Here is a 22,853-nt window from a genome sequence, read left to right on the forward strand (position 1 = left end):
GTTTTTGTGCTTTCCCTAGTTGAGTTGCGTTGATATCAGGACGTTCTGTTTTGTGACCTTGTATTGTGCTGGTACCTGATATTATTGGTCATCAGTCCAAACCATCTCCTTAAGCATTTCTTGCAGTCTTGGTTTAGTTTTTGCAAATTCTCTAAACTTGTGTTTATCTGTAAATATCTTAATTTCTCCTTCATATTTCAGAGAGAGTTTTGTTGGATATATGATCCTTGGTTGGCAGTTTTTCTCCTTCAGTGCTCTGTATACGTCATCCCATTCCCTTCTTGCTTGCATGGTTTCTGCTGAGTAGTCTGAACTTATTCTTATTGATACTCCCTTGAAGGAAACCTTTCTTTTCTCCCTGGCTGCTTTTAAAATTTTCTGTTTGTCTTTGGTTTTGGCGAGTTTGATGATGATATGTCTTGGTGTTTTTCTTTTTGGATCAATCTTAAATGGGTTTCGATGAGCATCTTGAATAGATATCCTTTCGTCTTTCATGATGTCAGAGAAGTTTTCTGTCAGCAGATCTTCAACTATTTTCTCTGTGTTTTCTGCCCTCCCTCCCTGTTCTTGGACTCCAATCACACGCAAGTTATCCTTCTTGATAGAGTCCCACATGATTCTTAGGGTTTCTTCATTTTTTTAAATTCTTTTATCTGTTTTTTTTTTTTTCAGCTATGTTGGCATTAATTCCCTGGTCCTCCAGATTTCCCACTCTGCATTCTAGTTGCTCAAGTCTGCTCCTCTGACTTCCTATTGCGTTGTCTAATTCTGTAATTTTATTGTTAATCTTTTGGATTTCTACATGCTGTCTCTCTATGGATTCTTGCAACTTATTAATTTTTCCACTATGTTCTTGAATAATCTTTTTGAGTTCTTCAACTGTTTTATCAGTGTGTTCCTTGGCTTTTTCTGCAGTTTGCCTTATTTCATTTGTGATGTCTTGAAGCATTCTGTAAATTAGTTTTTTATATTCTGTATCTGATAATTCCAGGATTGTATCTTCATTTGGGAAAGATTTTGATTCTTTTGTTTGGGGGGTTGGAGAAGCTGTCATGGTCTGCTTCTTTATGTGGTTTGATATGGACTGCTGTCTCCGAGCCATCACTGGGGAACTAGTTTTTCCAGAAAATCCGCTAAAAAAAAAAATGCAGTCAGATCCCTATCAGAGTTCTCCCTCTGGCTCAGGCTATTCGGATGTTAATGGAGCCACCTGGGGAGCGTGGGGGAGGGATCAGAGAGCTAGGAGAGTAGCACCTCAGAATATAGCCAGAGTTGCTTGTCTTACTTGGAATGACTATTATATCTGAGATTTCCGCGGGGCACGTCGCCTATATGTACTGGCTGTGTGGAGATTGCCCCCGGGGGGTCTGGCCCGCTGGCATCACGGTCAGATCCTCCGCTGTCAGCCCCACCCCCAAGGTTAAGGCTCCCCTACTGGGACGGTGCACTCCCGACTCCAAAATCAGTCGCTGCCTCCCAGGGAGTCCCCGTCCCGCCAGCCGCGTCACGCGCCGCCCCCGCGAACCGGGTGGGCTCCCCCCTCCCGGGGTCAGCTCAGGAGAGCGGAGCAGCTCCCCGCGCCTGCGCCGCGACCGCGCATCCCGGCTGGAACGCCACTCTCCCCGCTCCAAGACCAGCCACTGCCTCCCGGGGACTTCTCCCACCAGCTGCGCCGCCACGCCGCCTGCGCAAACCGGCTGGGACTGCCCCGGGGTCAATTCAGGGGAGTGTAGCTGCTCCCCGCTCTCGCGCCACTCCCACTCCCTGCCAAAATCCCGGCGGGACGGCTCCCTGGCTGGGACGCTGCTCTCCCCGCTCCAAGACCAGTCACTGCCTCCCGGAGACTTCTCCCACTGGCTGCACCGCCACGCCGCCTGCACCGCCACGCCGCCTGCGCGAACTGGCTGGGCTCCCTACCGGAATGAGTTCGGGGGCTAGGGCTGGGCCCCTTGTCTGTGCTGTCTGCCCCCCTGGGCTCTGCCCCAAATCGGGCTCCGAAGGTCACCTGACTGGTACGCTGGCTCCTGGCTCTGGAAACAATCGCTGTCTCCCCGTATTTGTTCGTTCTCCCTCTCTAAATCTGTGTTTGTTGTTCAGAGTTTGTAGATTGTTATGTATGTGATCGATTCACTTGTTTTTCCGAGTCTTTGTTGCAAGAGGGATCCGCGGTAGCGTCCACCTAGTCCGCCATCTTGGCCCCGCCCTCTAGTTTGTTCTTTTTATGGCTGAGTAAGTTCCGCTGTGTGGATGTGCCAGTTTGTTTATTTACACTTGGAAGGACATTTAGGTTATTTCCTGTTTCCAGTAATTAGGAATAAAGCTTCTGTAAATGTTCATGTACAGGTTTTTGTGTGAACACAAGCTTTCATTTATTGAGGATAAATACCCAGAAGTGAGATTGCTGGGCCATCTGGCTAAGCATATATTTAACTCGTAAAGAAACTGGCAAACTGTTTTCTAGAGTAGCTGTATTGTTTTGCTTTTTCATTGGCAATGCAGAACAGCTCCAGTTGCTCCACATTCTCACAAGCACTTAGGTCTTGTTAGTATTTTTAAAAAAATATTTAATTTTATTAGCCGTGAAAATATTCACAGCAAATCTATTCCCATTCCATAGTTTCTAGACCTAAATGATCAGTGACATTGGTTACATTTCTCACACAGTGTCAACATTCTCATTATTTCTGTCCTAGAAGCTTCGCATCTGCTGCAAAAGACCTCTTTACAGTGTTGAAAAGCAAAGGTGTCACCGTGAAGATTAAGGTGCTCAGTTGCCCCATATGCATGTGAAAACTGGATGATGAATAAGAAAGACCGAAGAAGAATGAACACCTTTGAATTGTGGTGTTGGCAAAGAATACTGAATATACCACGGACTGCCAAAAGAATGAACAAATCTGTCTTGGAAGAAGTACAACCAGAATGCTCCTTCGAAGCAAGGATGGTGAGACTACATCTCACATACATTGGACGTGTTGTCAGGACAGATTAGCTCCTGGAGAAGGACATCATGCTTGGTAAAGTAGAGGGTCAGCAAAAAAGAGGAAGATCCTCAATGAGATGGATTGACCCAGTGGCTGCCACAACGGCCTTAAGCATAACAATGATTGTGGGGATGGCGCAAGACTGTGCAGTGTTTTGTTCTGTTGTACATAGGGTCACTATGAGTCCGAACTGACTTGATGGCACCTAACAACAACAGTACCTTCACTTCTAATAAACTCTTTGTCCCCAGCCTTCTCATCTATACTTTCAAATGGGTCAGTATTTTTTATTACAGTGATTTTAATAGGTATGCAGGGTACCCCATTACAGTTTAATTTGCATTTCCCTAATGAATATGAGGAAACCCTGGTGGCATAGTGGTTAAGTGCTATGGCTGCTAACCACAAGGTCCGCAGTTTGAATCTGCCACCCACTCCTTGGAAACTCTATGGGGCAGTTCCATTCTGTCCTATAGGGTCACTAGGAGTTGGAGTCAACTCAACGGCAGTGGGTATGGTTTTGTTTTTTTAATGAATATGGGACCAATTGCATTGGGCAAACCTGCTGCAAAAGACCTCTGTAAAGTGTTAAAAAGCAAAGATGTCACTTTGAGGACTAAGGCGCGCCTGACCCAAGCCCTGGTGTTTTCAATCTCCTCATGTGCATGCGAAAGCTGGACAATGAATAAGGAAGACTGAAGAAGAATTGACACCTTTCAAATACAGCGTTGGTGAAGACTAGCGAATATACGCTGGACAGCCAGAAGAAAGAAAATATGTGCCTTGGAAGAAGTACAGCAGAATACTCCTTAGAAGCAAGGATGGTGAGGCTACGTCTCACATACTTTGGACGTGTTATCAGGAGGTAAATGCTTGGTAAAGTAGAGGGTCATTGAAAAAGAAGAAGATCCTCAATGACATGGATTGACACACGCTGCAATGATAGGCTCCAATTTAACAAGGATTGTGCAGATGGCTCAAGGCTGGGCGGTGTTTGGTCTGTTGTACATAGGGTCGCTATGAACTGGAACCCGTTCGATGGCACCTAACAACAACAACAACGGGTATGGTGTTGGGCATCAATTCATGTGCTAATTAGTCATCTGTAGATCTTCTCAGAGGAAGTGCCTATTCAAATCTTTAGCCTATTTTTAAATTGGGCCATTTTTTTCCTTATTATTAAGTTTTGAGAGTACTTTGTATATTCTGGGTACAAGTCTTTTGTTCCGTATGTGAGCTGAAAGTATTTCCTCCAAGTCAGGCTCATCTTTTTCTTCTCTTGACAGTGTTCTTTGCAGAGGAAATACTTCTAATTTTGAAAAAGTTCAATTTATCAATATTTTCTTTTATGGATCATACTTTTGGTGTCATATCTAAGAGCTCTATAACAGGCTGATTAATGACTCCAAGATATATCCAGATCCTAATATGGGAACCTATGAATGGTACCTTGTATGGGAAAAGGATCTTTACAGATACTTTTGAATGAAGTATCTTGAGATGGGAAGATTATTTTGAATTATCCACAAAAAAAACAGTGGTCCCTAAATCATAAATACGCTTGTAAGAGGGAAGCAGAGGAAAATTTGACCATGAGCAGAAAAAAGGAAGGCAATGTGACCACAGAGGCCACAAGTTGAGCAATGTCGACATCTACAGGAAGCTGGAAGAGTCAAGCAATGGACTGTCCCTTACAGCTTCTGGAGGGAGTACGGCCTGGCCAAGGACACCTTGATTTCAGCTTAGTGAAACTGATTTTGGGTTTTAGCCCTCTCGAACTGTGAGAAAATAAATTTCTTTTGTTTTAAGCTACCAAATTTATGGTAATCAGTAGTTTTTATCATAAATGGTGATTTTTATTTTTTTTTCTGCATCTATTGAGATAATCACTTTTTATTTTACTTACTGTTTTTTTTTTTGTCTGCTAATTCGGTGAATACCATTGATTTTTTAAAAATAATATTTTATTGTGTATTCAGTAAATGTTTACACACCAGTTTAGGATCCATTCAACAATTTCCGCACAAATTATTCAGTGATACTGGTTACATTCTTCACAATGCATGAACGTTCTCGTTATTTCCATTCTCGTTTCATTTCCATTAATCTAGTTTCCCTGCCCCCTTACTGTCTCATCTTTGTTTTAAAATAATTGTTGACCATTTGGTCTCATACAGACAATTTTTTTTTTAATAATTTTTGTTGTGCTTTAAGTGAAAGTTTACAAATCAAGTCAGTCTGTCGCATATAAGCTTATATACACCTTACTCCATACTCCCACTTACTCTCCCCCTAATGAGTCAGCCCGCTCCCTCCTTCCAGTCTCTCCTTTCGTGACCGTTTTGACAGTTTCTAACCCTCTCTACCGTCCCATCTCCCCTACAGACAGGAGATGCCAACACAGTCTCAAGTGTCCACCTGATACAAGTAGCTCATTCTTCATCAGCATCTCTCTCCAACCCATTGTCCAGTCGCTTCCATGTCTGATGAGTTGTCTTTGGGAATGGTTCCTGTCCTGGGCCCACAGGAAGTTTGGGGACCATGACCGCTGGGATTCTTCTAGTCTCAGTCAGACCATTAAGTCTGGTCTTTTTATGAGAATTTGGGGTCTGCGTCCCATTGATCTCCTGCTCCCTCAGGGGTTCTCTGTTGTGCTCCCTGTCAGGGCAGTCATCGGTTGTGGCCGGGCACCATCTGGTTCTTCTGGTCTCAGGATGATGTAAGTGTCTAGTTCATGTGGCCCTTTCTGTCTCGGGCTCACAGTTATTGTGTGACCTTGGTGTTCTTCATTCTCCTTTGATCCAGGTGGATTGAGACCAATTGACGCATCTTAGATGGCCGCTTGTTAACATTTAAGACCCCAGATGCCACACTTCAAAGTGGGCTGCAGAATGTCTTCATAATAGAATTTATTTTGCCAATTGACTTAGAAGTCCCCTTAAGCCATAGTCCCCAAACCCCCACCCTTGCTCCGCTGACCTTCGAAGCATTCATTTTATCCCGGAAACTTCTTTGCTTTTGGTCCGGTCCAATTAAGCTGACCTTCCCTGTATTGAGTATTATATAGATAATTTTTAAAGGAGCACAGTACTCGTGGGTGCCATTGATTGATTTTTGAACCTTGAACCAGCCTTGCCTTGCATTCTTTGGATGAACTTCACTTGGTTGTCATGGTGTATATATATATTCGTTCCCTGACTGGTGCAAATGATTAATGTGCTTGGCTGCTAACCTAAAGGTTGGAGGATCAAGTCCACCCAGAAGTGCCTCAGAGGAATGTCCAGATGATCTAATTCTGAAAAATCAACCAATGAAACCCTGTGGAACGGTTTTACTCGGATACACATGGGGTCACTGTGACTTGGAGTCAACTTGACAGCAACAAGTATGATATATGAGTTGTTAATATTTTGTGGAGGATTTTGCATCTGTGTTTATGAGTGATACTGGTTGTCTTAGTTATCTAATGCTGCTATAACAGAAATAGCATAAATAGGTGGCTTTAACAAATAGAAATTTATTTTCTCACATTTTATTATGCTAGAAGTCCGAATTCAGGGTGCCAGCTCTAGGGGAAGGTTTTCTGTATCTGTCAGCGCTGGAGGAAGGTCCTTGTCTATTTGAGCTTCTGCTCCTGGGCGATATTCGTGTGAATTGGCATCTCTCTTCCCCTATATATGCTTCCTTAATCTCCGCCTTTTATATTTTATAAGAGATTGACTCTGGCACTACATACACTAATCCTGTCTCATTAACATAACAAAGATGACCGTTCCCAAATGGGATTATAACCACAGGCATAGAGGTTAGGATTCACGACATATATTTTTTGGGGAACGCAATTCAATCCATAACTTTGGTGTGTAGTTTTCTTGTACTGTCTTTGTCTGGTTTCAGTATAAGGATAGTAGGGATGGTCTCTTATAACGAGTTTGGAAGTGTCTTCTCCTCTTCTCTGGTAAAGATTGTGAACCATTAGTGTTATTTCTCTCTTAAATATTTGGTAGAATTCATCAGTACAACCGTCTGGGCCTACAGTTTCCTTTTTGAATGGTTCTAACCTGTTTAATTTCTTTAATAGATAAAGGACTATTCTGATCATCTATTTCTCCTTGAGTGAGTTTCAACAAATTGGTCCTTTTCATTTAGGGTTTTGAATTTATGTGCATAGATTGTTCTTACCGATGCAGTTGAGTTGATTCCAGCTCATAGAGACCCTATAGAACAGTGCAGTGTTTCTAAGGAGTGGCTGGTGGATTTGAACTGCTGACATTTTGGTTCACAGCTGTAGCTCTTAGCCACTGTGCCACCAGGGCTCTGATTTTTCTTAATCTGTTGCTATCAAGTCGATTCCAACTCATAGTGACCCTATAGGACAGAGTAGAACTGTCCCATACAGTTTCCAGGGAGCACCTGGCAGATTTGAACAGCTGACCTTTTGGGTAGCAGCCATAGCACTTAACCACTAAGCCACCAGCGTTTCCACAATACATAGGGAAATCACATAAAATGATGGACAATCACACAATACTGGGACTCATGGCCCAGCTAAGTTGAGAGATATTTTGGGGGGACACAATTCAATTCATGACATCACTCTTAGAAGAAAAACAATTGGAATATTCCTTAGAAGTGAGGATGATGAGACTTTGTTTTGCTTATGGTGGACACATCATCAGGAAAGACCAATCACTAGAAAAGGATATCATGCTTGGTAAAGTAGAGGGCCAGTGAAAACGAAGAAAACTCTCAATGAGATAGACTGACACAATAGCCTCAACCATGGGCTCAAACATATCAAAGATCATGGAGATGGCCCAGGACTGGGCATGTTTGATTCTTTCATACACAAGGCCACCTTGAGTAGGAGCCAACTCAATGGCAACTAACAACAGGTTCAAGAGTGATATATTCTCTTTTGTTCTTAATGTTGGTAATTTGTGTTTTCTCTCTCTTTTTTTGTGGTCAATAAAGGGTACAAGTCTATCAATTTTATTAAGTTTTTGAAGAACCAGCTTTTGATTTTATTGATTTTTTTTCTATCTTGTTGCTTTTAATTTCATTGAATTTTTCTCTTTATTATTTCCTTTCCTCTACTTGTGTTGGTTTTATGTTTTTTTTCCCCTAGTTTCTTAAAGTGTGTATTAGTTTTCTATCATGGCATACCAACTTACCACAAATTTAGTGGCTCAAAACAACACCCATTTAGCACCTCACAATTACCTCACTGTTGGTCCGCTGCCTGGGCATGGAGTAGTAGCTGGGCTCTTTGCTCAGAGTCTTACAAGGCAGAAATCAAGGTGTTGGTCAGGGCTGTTATCTCATCTGAGGCTCGAGGTCCTCTTCTAAGCTCACTGGTTATTGATAGAATTCAGTTCCTTGTGGTTATAAATTGAGGTTTCTATTTTCTTACTGGCTGTCAACTGGGGGCCACATTCAGCTCCCAGAGGCTGTCTGCCATTCCCTGACACATGGCTTTCTCCACAACATGGCCATTTTCTCCTTCAGGGACAGCAAGACAATCTTCCTCATGTCAAGTCTCTTCAAGCTCTTTTAATGAGTCTCCTGATTAGGTCAGCCCCACCCAGGATAATCTCCCTTTTGATTAACTCAAAGTCAACTGATTTGGAACCTTAATCACATGTGCAAAATCCCCTTTTCCATGTAATATAATCACATAGATGATATCCCATAATATTTACCAGTTCCACTTAGGGCATGAACACCAGGGGTGTGAGTCTTGGAGACCATTCTGCCAATTATAATATGGCAGCTTAGATTATTGATTAGAGTCCTTTCTTCTTTTCTAATGTAATCATTTAATCATATAGATTTTCTTCTAAGCACAGCTTTAGCAGCATTCCATAGGTTTTTTTTTTTCTTTTTATTGTACTTTCGATGATGATTTACAGGTCAAACTAGCTTCTCATTAAACAAGTAGTACAAATATTGTTTTGTAACATTGGTTACTAACCCCACAACATGTCAACACTCTCCCCTTCTCAGCCTTGGGTTCCCTATTACCAGCTTTCCTGTCTCCTCCTGCCTTCTCATCCTTGCGCTTGGGCTGGTGTGCCCATTTAGTCTCATTTTGTTTTATGGGCCTGTCTACTATCTGGCTGAAGGGTGAAGCTCAGTAGTGAATTCATTACTGAGCTAAAAGCGTGCCCAGGGGCCATACTCTTGGGGTTTCTCCAGTCTCTGTCAGACCAGTAAGACACGCCTTTTTTTTGTGTGTGTGTGTGGATCAGAATTTTTTTTAATAGTTTTATCCAGCTCTGTCTGGGACTCTCTATTGTGATCCCTGTCAGAACAGTCGGCGGTTGTAGCCAGGCACCATCTAGTTGTGCTGGACTCAGTCTGGTGAAGGCTGTAGTACTTGTGGTCTGTCAGTCATTTGGACTAATCTTTCCCTTATATCTGTGGTTTTCTTCATTCTCCCTTGCTCCAGCTGGGCTGAGACCAGTGGAGTATTTTAGATGCCACTCAGAAGCTTTTAAGACCCCAGGTGCTGGCATTCCATAGATTTCTTGATATGTTGTGTTTTCATTTTCATTCAGTTGAAAATATTTTCTAGTTTTCCCTAGGAGCCCTGGTGGCACAGTAGTTAAGAGCTCAGCTGCTAACCAAAAGGTCAACAATTCGAATCCACCAGGCGCTCCTTGGGTTTTGAATTTACTTGCTGGTATGACCAGGTATTACAAGTTTGTGTTGTACATTTCTCACCCCAGACTGTGAATCATCCATTCATTTAAGGGGCCTTGGCTTCATTTGGAGCCCTGGTGGCAAAGTTGTTAAGAGCCCAGGTGCTAACCAAAAGGTCAGCAGTTTGAATCCACCAACCGCTCCTTAGAAACCCTATGGGGTAGTTCTACTCTGTACTATATGGTTGCTATGAGTCTGAATTGACTTGATGGCAATGGGTTTTTTTTTTTTTTTTTGGTTTCATTTAGTGAGAAATTTGGACCCTAGAAATAGATGAACTCACTTATCCACCTTAATGTCACCTAAAGAGAGACAACCAGGCTTTAGGTGATGCAGTAAGAAGTAAAGCACCACCTGTGAAATACTCTTGCTCAAAATCAAACCTGAATATGCTCAAGTCCCTAGATATGTTTGAAAATTTAGAGGAAATAAAAGGGAGTGAGAAATATGCTGAACAACACCATGATTATGAAACCAGCAAAACCCAGAGTAAGGGAAATTCTAAAGAACAAATGACCTGGTTTCCTCCATAAATAAAAGGTACATAGAAACTCTGGTGGTGCAGTGGTTAAATGTTTGGCTGCTAACCAAAAAGTTCGGCAGTTCAAATCCACCAGCCGCTCCTTGGAACACCTATGGGGCATTTCTACTCTGTTCTATAGGGTCGGTGTGAGTCAGAATCTACTCCACGGCAATAAATTTAACATATGATATGGAGCCCTGGAGATGCAGTGGTTAAGCGTTCAGTTGCTAACCAAAAGGTTGGCTGTTTGAATCCATCGTCAATTTTTTGGAAACACTGGTGGCGTACTGGTTAAGAGCTAGAGCTGTTAACCGAGAGGCTAGCAGTTGAAATCCACCAGGCGCTCCTTGGAAACTCTATGGGGAAGTTCTACCCTGTCCTATACAGTAGCTATGAGTCGGAATCAACTCGATGGCAGTGGGTTTGTTTTGGGTTTTTAGGAACAAAAAAATGAGGAGGAATCACTAATTAAGAGAGACGTAAGAGTTTTCTGGTTCTGGTAATGACAGACAAGCTTTTATCTGGCTAACCCTCCTGCCAGATATAAAATCAACGGCTTTCAGAGAATGAAGAGCTACCAAAGAAAGGAGAAAATGGAGCGGGAACGATACTTGAAATAAGAGATGAAAACTCGGTGAACTCCACATCTGTCTAGGTTTCCTTCTGAGAGCACTTTCCATTCTGCATGGCTTGTGGTGAAATTGAATTGAAACAGGTAGCAGCGGTGTTACTGAGGCAAACAGACACTGCAGTGTTGTTGGAAGTCAAGGGAGGAAATACAAAAAGGCAGGAGACTCAAGGGGGGCACCCCAAAATCTGCATGCAAATTCCCCGCCAGGTAGTACATGTTTGCAGTTCAGTAGATTTTTTCAGCTTGATTTCTGCCAGTAGAAGCCTGGGGAGGTCTAACAAGCCCAGGCTGGCAGTGTCACTATTGATGTAATTCTCTAAAAAATGGGCCTCCTGTGAACCTCACTGGGGTCCCTTCAATCAAAAGCACACCAATAAGATATAAGACCTCAAGTTTCTTAGAGGCCCTGTTGTTTAAGGATCTGTGAGGTACACCCTTAATCTCTTGAAAGGGCCTTTTGCGTGACTCTGAGGCACCACATTTGATCTTTCTGAGGTCTTAACAAAAGATTTTACAATCACGCACTTGGCTTCATCTTCAGTCAGCGCTTTCTTTTCAGTATCTTCATCTTTGCTTGGTGGCCATTTCTTAATTTTAGCATCATTTACCATCAGGATAGGCTGAGAATTCCTCAAATCATCAAGCCCTGGTTTCTTGTTGTTTAACAGTCCTTACCTCAATTTATCTCTCTCCTCTTGCATTTCCCTATAAGCAACAAGAAGAAACCAGGTGGCAACTTCAGCACTTTACTTGGAAGTCTCCTTAGCTAGAACCCTGAGTTTACTAGGCACATTTTCTACTTTCCACGTAACTTCAGATGACACTGTTGCTAAGCTTCCCATAATTACATGACAAGAATTTCCTTTCCTCCAGTTTTGAGCAGCATATTCCTCTCTTCCTTCTGAGCCCTCACTGGTGGAATCCTCAAAGTCCAGCTTTCTACCAGAAATCCTTTCAAGGTGACTTAGGCTTTTCCTAACACACTCCTCTAATTATTTAAGCCTTTGTCCTGCCAAGTTCCAAAGCCTTTCCCACGTACTTAGGTGTTTGCTCTGGCAGCAACCCACTCCCAAATGTTAGTTGCCTATTGTTACATAAAAAATCACCCCAAAACTCAGTGGATTAAAACTACAAATATTTATTATATCCCAGTTTTTGTGGACCAAAAACAACTTTTTCCATATTCTTTTTTTTATCCATTAGAAGTGAGTCACCAAGCCCAAGTCAAGCTCAAGGGAAAGGGAAGCAAGGATCGTTGCTGGCCATCTTAGAAGTTATCACAGTCCACCCTCTGGCCTCCAATGATCCCTGCTAAAAAAATTTTTTTCTTTCAGCCTGAAAAACTTCCTTTAAAGTTTCTTTTAGTGTAGTTCTGACTGAGACAGATTCACCTAGTCTTTGTGTGAAAATGTATTTTATCTTTACTTTTGAAAGGTACTTTCCCTCAGTATAATTCTGGGTTGACAGCACTTTAAAAATGTTAAATCATTACCCTCTGGCTTGAATTGCTTCTGAAGAAGTCGGTAGTAACTCTTTGCTTACCTATACAGAATGTATTTTTAGATCCCTGGTAGCACAAACAGTTTGCGCTCGACTACTAGTCAAAAGGTTGGAAGTTCAAAGCCATCCAGCAGCGCTGTGTAAGAAGGTTCTGGCAAACTATTTCCACAACATTACAGCCATTGAAAACCCTACATTGTGCAGTTCTACTCTGACACACGTGGGATTGCCATGAGTCAGAATTCACTTGACAGCAATGGGTTTGGTGTTTTTAAAAAATTTTTGTCATGCATTGGGTGAAAGCTTATATAGCAAATTCGTTTCCCATTCACTAGTTTGTACACAAAGTATTCCATGACATTGGTTCCATTTCCCACAGTGTATCTGCTCTCCCCCCATTTCTGCCCTAGGTTCCCATTTCCTTTCGTCCTGAATTGCTGTGTCTTCCTGCCTTCTCCTCTTTGCTTTTTCAAAAATGTTGCATTTTTGATCTCATATAATAAATTGTTCTAAAGAATACGTTCCTCTCAGGTGTTGTTTATTTTATGGGCCTGTCTATGGTTTGGCTGATGGGTGGTCTCTGACAAGGGCTCCTGTTCCAGCTTAGAAGGGTGTCTTGGGGTCATAGTCTCAGGGATTCCTCCAGTCTCTATCAGACCAGTAAGTGTGGTCTTTTTTTTGGTGAATTTGTTTTTTTTTTTTTTTGTTTTGCAACTATTCTGACGCTTTGTCTGGAACCCTCTGTTGTGATCTCGGTCAGCGTGGTCATTAGTAGTAGCCAGGCACCATCTATAGTCTTCTGGCCTCAGGGTCTTATAGACCTGTGGTTCATGTGGTCCATCAGTCCTTAGGACTAATTGCTCCTTTGGGTATTTGTTTTTTTTAATTTACTTTTGCTCTGGATGGTAAGAGATCAATAGTTGTGTCTTAGATGGCCACTCATAAACGTTTAAGACTCCAGATGCTACTCACCAAAGTAGGATGCAGATCTTTGTCTTTACGAACTATGTTGCCAGTTGACATAGACGTGCCCTGAGCCAATGGTCCTTTGCCTTTGAGCCAAGAAACTTCGTCCCATGAGGTGTTTGGTTGTGTCTAAGAATTTGCCCTGACTATGGTTTTTGTGTGTCTATGTTGATACATAAGCATCACCTACAGTTATGTATGTAGAGGTATCCACCACCAGACCTATGTCTGTATATGGGTGTGTTCCCTTATGCCTTCCCACACCTCGTGTCATATCCGTTTAGGTATGTATCCATTCACAAATTAGCGTTTGCTAATACTATTCTCCAGAAACCATGGTGGCTTAGTGGTTAAGTGCTACCGCTGCTAACCAAAGGATTGGCAGTTCGAATCCACCAGGTGCTCCTTGGAAACTCTATGGGGCAGGTCTACTCTGTCCGATAGGGTCATATGAGTCGAAATCGACTCGACGGCGCTGAATAACACTATTGTTGCAGGATTGTCTATGCTATAGTAATTATCGTTGTTGCTCTTTGTTTTCATGTTCCTCTCAGTGTCCTCCCATGACTTGGTCATGTTTGCTGACATCCCCCATATTGTGTATTGCCTTTACTTTCACCAAAATTAGCAAGTGTCTTCTATCTATTTGGTAATTTCCCCCCTCCCCCACCCACCCCTGATAAACATCAAGGTTTTTTTTCCCCCCATGTGTAAACCTTTTTTTTGTTTCTTTATAATAGTGGTCTCATACAAAGTTTGTCCTTTTGTGACTGACTTATTTCCCTCAGCACAATGTCCTCCAAATTCATGCATGTTGTGAAATGTTTTGTGGATTTGTCATTACTCTTTATCATTGTATAGTGTTCCACTGTGTGTCTGTACCACAGTTTGTTGATCCATTCATCTGTTGATGGGCACTTAGGTTGTTTCCATTTTTTGCTATTGTGAATAATGCTGCAATGAACATGGGTGGGCATAGGTCTATTTGTGTCATGGCTCTTATTTCCTTAGGGTATACACCTAGGGGTTGGATTGTTGGATCATACGTTATTTCTATTTCTAGCTAAGGAAGTGCCATATCATTTTCCAAAATGGTTGTACCATTTTGCATTCTCACCAGCAGCATATGAGAGTTCTAATCTCTCCATGACCTCTCCAACAGTTGTTATTTTCTGTTTGTTTGTTTTCGATTAGTACCAGTAATATCGGGGTGAGATAGTATCTCATTGTAGTTTTGATTTGCATCTGTCTAATGGCTAATGGGAAACCTTGGTGGTGTAGTGGTTAAGTGCTACGGCTGCTAACCAAATGGTCAGTGGTTCGAATCCACCAGGCGCTCCTTGGAAACTCTATGGGGCAGTTCTACTCTGTCCTATAGGGTCGCTATGAGTCGGACCCAACTAGATGGCAATAGATTTGTTTTTTGAATGGATGAATGGCTAATGATTGTGAGAATTTCTTCATGTATTTGTTAGCTGGATGTCTTCTTTGGTGAAGTACTTTTGCATATCCTTTGCCCATTTTTTAATTGGGTTGTTTGTCTTTTTGTTGTTGAGGGGTTGAAGTTTTCTGTAGATTTTAGAGATATGTCATAGCCAATTTTTCCCCCCAGTGTGTAAGTTCTCTTTCTACTCTTTTGATGGCCATAAATGTTTAATTTCTAGGAGGTCTTATTTATCCATTGCATCTTCTGCTGTTTGTGCATTTTTCGTTATGCTTGGTAGTCTATTTATGTCATATATTTGGTCTCCTAGTATTGTCCCTGTGTTTTCATCTGTGATCTTTATAGTTTTAAGTTTTTTTTTTTTTTTAGGTTTTTGATCCATTTTGAGTTAGTTTTTGTGTATGGTATGAAGCATGGGTCTTGTTTCTTTCTTTGTTTTTTTTTTTTTTTACAAGTGGACATCCAATTTTGCTATCACCATTTGTTAAAGAGAGTGTCTTTTCTCCATTTAATGGACTTTGGCCCTTTGTCAAAGATCAGCTGCCAGTGTTGTTGTTGTTGTTAGGTGCCATTTAGTTGTTTCCTACGCACAACAGAATGAAACACTGCCCAGTCCTGTGATATCCTCACAATTGTTGCTGTGCTTGAGCCCACTGTTGCAGCCACTGTGCCAATCTATCTCGCTGAGGGTCTTTTTGCCAATGCCTTCAGTGCAGCTTGGACTTCTTCCTTCGGTACCATCCGTACCTGATCATATGTTACCTCCTGAAATGGTTGAACGTTGACTAATTCTTTTTGGTATAGTGACTGTGTATTCTTTCCATTTTCTTTTGATGCTTCCGCCACTGTTTTATATTTTCCCCATAGAATCCTTCAGTATTGCATTGAGGCTTGAATTTTTTCTTCAGTTCTTTTTTTTGTGTGTGTGTGCTTTAAGTGAGAGTTTACGAATCAGGACATTCTCTCACGCAAAAATTTATATACACCTTGCTATGTCCTCCTAGTTGATCTCCCCCTAATGAAATAGCATACTCCTCCTCTCCACCCTGTATTCCCCGTGTCCATTCAGCCAGCTTCTGTCACACTCTGTCTTCTCATCTCCCCTCCAGACAGGAGCTGCCCACATAGTCTCATGTGTCTACTTGAGCATAAGAAGCTCACTCCTCACCAGTATCATTTTGTGTCTTGTACTCCAGTCCAATCCCTGTCTGAAGAGTTGGCTTTGGGAATGGTTCCAGTCTTGGGCTAACAGAAGGTCTGAGGACCATGACCTCTGGAGTCCTTTTAGTCTCAGTCAGACCGTTAAGTCTGGTCTTTTTATGAGAATTTGAGGTCTGCATCCCACTGCTCTCCTGCTCCATCGGGAATTCTCTGTTCTGTTTCCTGTCAGGGCTGTCATCGGTTGTAGCCGGGCACCATCTAGTTCTTCTGGTCTCAGGCTGATGTAGTCTCTGATTTATGTAGCCCTTTCTGTCTCTTGGGCTTATAATTACCCTGTCTTTGGTTTTCTTCATTCTCCTTTGCTACAAATGGGTTGAGACCAATTGATGCATCTTAGATGGCTACTTGCTAGCGTTTAAGACCCCAGATGCCACCCCCCAAAGTGGGATGCAGAATGTTTTCTTAATAGATTTTATTATGCCAATTGACCTCTCCAACATTTATTATTTTGTGTTTTTTTGGATTAATGCCAGCCTTGTTTGAGTGAGATGGAACCTCACTGTAGTTTTGATTTGCATTTCTCTAATGGCTACTGATGGTGAGCATTTCCTCATGTTATCTGTTAGTTACCTGAATGTCTTCTTTTGCCCATTTTTTAATTGGATTATTTGTCTTTTTGTAGTTGAGTTTTTGCAGTGTCGTGTAGATTTTAAAGGTCAGGGACTGATCAGAAATGTCATAGTTAAAAACTTTTTCCCAATGTGTAGGTAATCTTTTTACTCTTTTGGTGAAGTCTTTGGATGAGCATAGGTGTTTGATTTTTAGGAGCTCCCAGTTATTTAGTTTCTCTTCTGCATTGTTAGTAATGTTTTGTGTACTGTGATCTTTATTGGTTTAGATTTTATATGTAGGTCTTTGACCCATTTTGAGATTGTTTTGTGCATGGTATGAGGTATGGGTCTTGTTTTATTATTTTGCAGATGGATATCCGGTTATGCCAGCACCATTTGTTAAAAAGACTGTCTTTTCCCCATTTAACTGTTTTGGGGCCTTTGTCAAATATCAACTGCTCGTATGTGGATGGATTTATGTCTGGATTCTCAATTTTGTTCCATTGGTCTATGTATCAGTTGTTGTACCAGTACCAGGCTGTTTTGACTACTGTGGCAGTGAAATAGGTTCTAAAATCAGGTAGAGTGAGGCCTCCCACTTTGTCATTCTTTTTCAGTAATGCTTTGCTTCTTCAGGGCTTCTTTCTCTTCCGTATGAAGTTGGTGATTTGTTTCTCCATCTCATTAAAAAATGCCGTTGGAATTTGGATTGGATTTGCATCATATCTATAGATTCCTTTTGGTAGAATAGACATTTTTATAATGTTAAGTCTTTCTATCCACGAGCAAGGTATGTTTTTCCACTTATGTAGGTCTGTTTTGGTTTCTTGCAGTAGTGTCTTGTAGTTTTCTTTGTATAAGTCTTTTACATCTCTGGTAAGATTTATTCCTAAGTATTTTATCTTCTTGGGGGCTACTGTAAATGGTATTGATTTTGTCATTTCCTCTTTGATGTTCTTTTACTGGTGTAGAGGAATCCAACTGATTTTTGTATGTTTATCTTGTATCCTGATACTCTGCTGAACTCTTCTATTAGTTTCAGTAGTTTTCTTGAGGATTCCTTAGGCTTTTCTGTGTATAAGATCATGTCATCTGCAAATAGAGATACTTTACTTCTTCCATGCCAATCTGGATGCCCTTTATTTCCTTATGTAGTCTAATTTCTCTGGCTAGGACCTCCAGTACAATTTTGAACAAAAGTGGTGATAAAGGACATCCTTGTCTGGTTCCTGTTCTCAAGAGGAATGCTGTCAGACTCTCTCCATTTAGGATGATGTTGGCTGTTGGCTTTGTATAAATGCTCTTTATTATGTTGAGGAATTTTCCTTCAATTCCTATTTTGCTGAGAGTTTTTATCATGAATGGGTGTTGAACATTGTCAAATGCCTTTTCTGCATCAATTGATAAGATCATGTGGTTCTTGTCTTTTGTTTTACTTACATTACGGATTACATTGATTGTTTTTCTCGTGTTGAACCATCCCTGCATACCTAGTATGAATCTCACTTGGTCATGGTGAATTACTTTTTTGATATGTTGTTGAATTCTATTGGCTGGAATTTTGTTGAGGATTTTTGTATCTAGGTTCATGAGGGATATAGATCTGTAACTTTCTTTTTTGTCATCTCTTTACCTGGTTTTGATATCGGAGATGTGCTGACTTCACAGAATGAGTTTGGGAATATTCCATGCTTTTCTATGCTCTGAAATACCTTTAGTAGTAGTGGTGTTAACTCTTCTCTGAAAGGTTGGTAGAAATCTCCAGTAAAGCTGTCAGGGCCAGGGTTTTTTTTGTTGGGAGTTTTTTACCTTTTCAATCTCTTCTGTTATGGGTTTATTTAGTTGTTCTGCCTCTGTTTGTGATAGTTAAGGTAGATAGTGTGTTTCTAGGAATGCATCCATTTCTTCTAGGTTTTCAAATTTGTTAGAGTACAATTTTTCATAGAAATCTGAGTTGATTCTTTTTATTTCAATAGGGTCTGTTGTGTTATCGCCCATCTCGTTTCTTATTCAGGTAATTTGCTTCCTCTCCTGTTTCTCTTTTGTCTGTTTGGCCAATCATTTATCAATTTTGTTAATTTTTTCAAAGAACCAGCTTTTGGTCTTGTTAATTCTTTCAGTTGTTTTTCTGTTCTCTATTTCATTTAATTATGCTCTAATTTTTATTAGTTGCTTTCTTCTTGTGCCTGAGGGTTTCTTTTGTTGTTCTCTTTCTATTTGTTCAAGTTGTAGGGGTAATTCTTTGATTTTGGCCCTTTCTTCTTTTTGGCTGTGTGCATTTACTGTTATAAATTGACCTCCGGACACTGCTTTTGCCGTGTCCCAAAGGTTCTGATAGGAAGTGTTTTCATTCTCATTGGATTCTCCGAATATCTTTATTCCATCCTTAATTTCTTCTATAACCCAGTCGTTTTTGAGCAGGTGTTGTTCAGTTTCTAAGTGACTGATTTCTTTTCCCTGCTTTTTCTGTTATCGATCTCTACTTTTATGGCTTTATGGTCAGAGAAGATGCTTTGTAATATTTTGAAGTTTTGGATTCTGTTAAGGCTTGCTTTATAACCTAAAATGTGGTCTATTCTAGAGAATGTTCCTTGTGTATTGGAAAAGAAAGTACACTTGGCTGCTGTTGGGTAGAGTGTTCTGTGCGTGCCTATGAAGTTGAGTTAGTTGATTGTGGCATTTAGATCTTCCATTTCTTTATTGAGCTTCTTTCTGGATGTGCTGTCCTTCACCAAAAGTGGTGTTTTGAAGTCTCCTACTATTATTGTGGAGCTGTCTATCTCACTTTTCAGTGCACCTAGAGTTTATTTTATGTACCTTGAAGCCCTGTCATTGGGTGCATAAATACTTAATATGGTTATATCCTCCTGGTATACTGCCCCTTTAATCATTAAATAGTGTCCTTCCTTAGCCTTTGTGGTGGATTTAACCTAAAAGTATATTTTGTCAGAAATGAATATTGGCACTTCTGGTCTTTTTTGATTTTTTTTTGCTTGATAAATATTTTTTCTGTCCTTTGAGTTTCAGTTTGTTTGTGTCTTTAAATCTAAGGTGTGTTTTGTAGGCAACATATAGACAGATTTTTTTTTTTTTTAATGTATTCTTCCACTCTCTGTCTCTTTCGTGCATTTAGTCCATTTACATTCATGGTAATTGTGGATAGGTATGAGTTTAGTGCTGTCATTTTAATGTCTTTTTTTGTGTGTTGTTGACAGATTCTTTTGCCCACTTAATTTTTTGTGCTGAATAGTTTATCTTTGTATATTGTCTTTTCCTCTTATTCGTTGTTGATTTTGTTTTTGCTGAATCTTTATGTTTTTCTTGTATTCTATTTTGTTGTGTGGGATTGTTAGTCTTTGTGGTGACCTTGATATTTACCCCTGTTTTTCTAAGTTTAAATGAAACTCTTATTTCTTCATATCTTCTTGACTTCCTCTCCATATGAAAGATCTATGACTACATTTTTTAGTCCCTCTTTATTGTTTTAATGTTGTCTTTTATGTAATGACATCACTGTTTCCCTGTTTTGAACTTTTTTGTCTTGATTTATTTTTGTGATTTCCCTATTTAGGTTGATATTTCATTGCTCTGTTTTGTGTTCTAATCTTGGACTGATATCTGATATTACTGATTTCCTAACCAGAGGACTCCCTTTAGTATTTCTTGTACTTTTGGTTTGGTTTTTAGAAATTCCCTAAACTTCCATCTATCTATAAATGTCCTAATTTCACCTTCATATTTAAGAGGCACTTTTGCTGGATATATGATTCGCGGCTGGCAATTTTTTTCCTTCAATGCTTTATATAAGTCATCCCATTGCCTTCTTGCCTGCATGTTTTCTGCCTAGTAGTCTGAGCTTGCTCTTATTGAGTCTCCTTTGTAGGTGACTTTTCATTTATCCCTAGCTGCTCTTAAAATTCTCTCTTTATCTTTGGTTTTGGCAGGTTTGATTATGTCTTGTTGACTTTCTTTTGAGATTTACCTTCTGTGGGGTTCGATGACCATCTTGGATAGATATTTTCTCATCTTTCACAACACCAGGGAAGTTTTCTGTCAACAAATCTTCAACAATTCTCTCTGTATTTTCTGCTATCCATCCCTGTTCTGGTACTCCAATCATTCATAGGCTATTTCTCTTGTTAGAGCCCCACATGATTCTTAGGGTTTTGCCATTTTTTTAAATTCTTTTACCTGATTTTTCTTCGAATATACTGTTGCCAAGTGTTTTCTCTTCAGCCTCAATAATTCTGCCTTCCATTTCCTCAATTCTGCTCCCCTGAGCTTCCATTGAGTTGTCTAATCCTGAAATTTGACTTTTAATCTTCTGAATTTCTGTTTGCTCTCCCTCTGTGAGAAACCCTGGTGGCATAGTGGTTAAGTGCTACAGCTGCTAACCAAAGAGTCACAGTTTGAATCTGCCAGGTGCTCTTTGGAAACTCTAAGGGGCAGTTTTACTGTGTCCTATAGGGTCACTATGAGTTGGAATCAACTTGACAGCAGTGGGTTTGGTTTTGGTTTTTTGGGTCCCTCTGTGGATTCTTGCAGCCTATTAAATTTTTCATTATGTTCTTAAATAACCATTTTAATTTCTTCAACTGATCTATCTGTGTGTTCCTTGGCTTGTTCTGCATTTTGCCCCATGTCCTTCCCGATCTTTTGAAAAGTTCTGTACATTAATCCTTTGTATTCTACATCTGGTAATTCCAGTAATACATCTTCGTCTGGAAGATTCCTTGATTCTTTATTTTGAGAGCTTGTTGAAGAGATCACAGTCTGCTTCTTTATGTGATTTGATATTGACTGTTGTCTTCTAGCCATCTATCAGTTATGGCATTAATTTATTTTATGTTTGCCTTGTGTATCCTAGTTTCTTGTTTTGTTTTGATATGCACACATAGGCTGATTGACTGAGCTAGCTTAATTATTTACACCTTTGAAGCTCTAACACCCTGTCACCAGATGGCTAGAGCTGTTATCAGGTATACGAGCCTAGGATTCCATTTATTTTTCTTGTCTGGATTCAGCTCAGGTGTCCCAGTAGCTGTTCTTCAAGTATGTGGTACCGGCTCTGTCCTAGAGTCTGAGGGGGCAGAGGTGATTGGTGTAGGCACAGGTATCCTCCCTGAGGAAACTGCATCCCAAACACTACTGCTAGCCCCACCGCAGTCACTCCAAGGGATCGTGCCTGAGGGGCGCTGGTTCCCACCTAGTCAGGTCTCGTAGCTCCTTGCCCCGAGAACCTTCTCTCCCTCCTCCTTCTGCTCAGTCCAATATCTTAACTTTGCTTTGATGTTCAGGGCTCCTAGCTTGTCATGTATATAACTGTTTCACTTGTTTTTTCAGGCCTTTGTTGTAAGAGGGATCACCAGAAGCATCTGACTACTCCGCCATCTTTGCCCCACCTCCCCAGAAATTTATGTTTTTATGTCATAGAATCTTAGTGCTCAGAAGTTTAGAATTTACACCATCATGTCCTAGAACTTTCAAATCTCACAAGGCACTCTATCTTCTTGTCCTCCCATTCTGCCATTGTTCACTTCACTCCAACCACTCTGGCTTCCTCCTTGCTGTTCCTCTAAAACAACTGGTACCCCCTGTTTCTGCACCTTTGCTCTTGATGTTTCTTCTGCCTGGAACATTCCTCCCCAGATACCCACATGCTTTATCTAGGTATTGTCTTTTCACAAAAGGCTCCCCTTAACACAGTGAGGAAATAAAAAGATAGACAGGAAATGGTGATTCTGTTTACTATTTTCCTTTTAGGGTACGAATAACCCCTACACAGAATTCAACCTCAAGAATTTGTCCCTCACCACTCTCAAGCTCTTCTTTACTGGCACAGAAACTGTGAGCTCCACCTTTCCCTATGGAATGCTGCTGCTCATGAAGTATCCTGAAGCTTGTCTTCCTGGTACCCTGACTCCCAACAGGAAGGAAGACGTGCTTGTAGATCAAGAGGCAGTTGTTTGGACAGAACAAGGGGATACTGATTGGTTTAAAGTCAGGAAATGTGTGTATCAGGGTTGTATCCTTTCACCATACCTATTCAATCTGTATGCTGAGCAAATAATCTGAGCAGCTGGACTATATGAAGAAGAACAGGGCATCAGGATTGGAGGAAGACTCATTAACAACCTGTGTTATGCAGATGACACAACCTTGCTTGCTGAAAGTGAATAGGACTTGAAGCAGTTACAAATGAAGATCAAAGGCCACAGCCTTTAGTATGGCTTGCACCTCAACATAAAGAAAACAAAAATCCTCACAACTGGACCGATAAGCAACATCATGATAAACAGAGAAAAGATTGAAGTTGTCAAGGATTTCA

The sequence above is a fragment of the Loxodonta africana genome, chromosome 11 (genome assembly GCF_030014295.1).
Source record: "Loxodonta africana isolate mLoxAfr1 chromosome 11, mLoxAfr1.hap2, whole genome shotgun sequence".
Taxonomy (NCBI): Eukaryota; Metazoa; Chordata; class Mammalia; order Proboscidea; family Elephantidae; genus Loxodonta; species Loxodonta africana.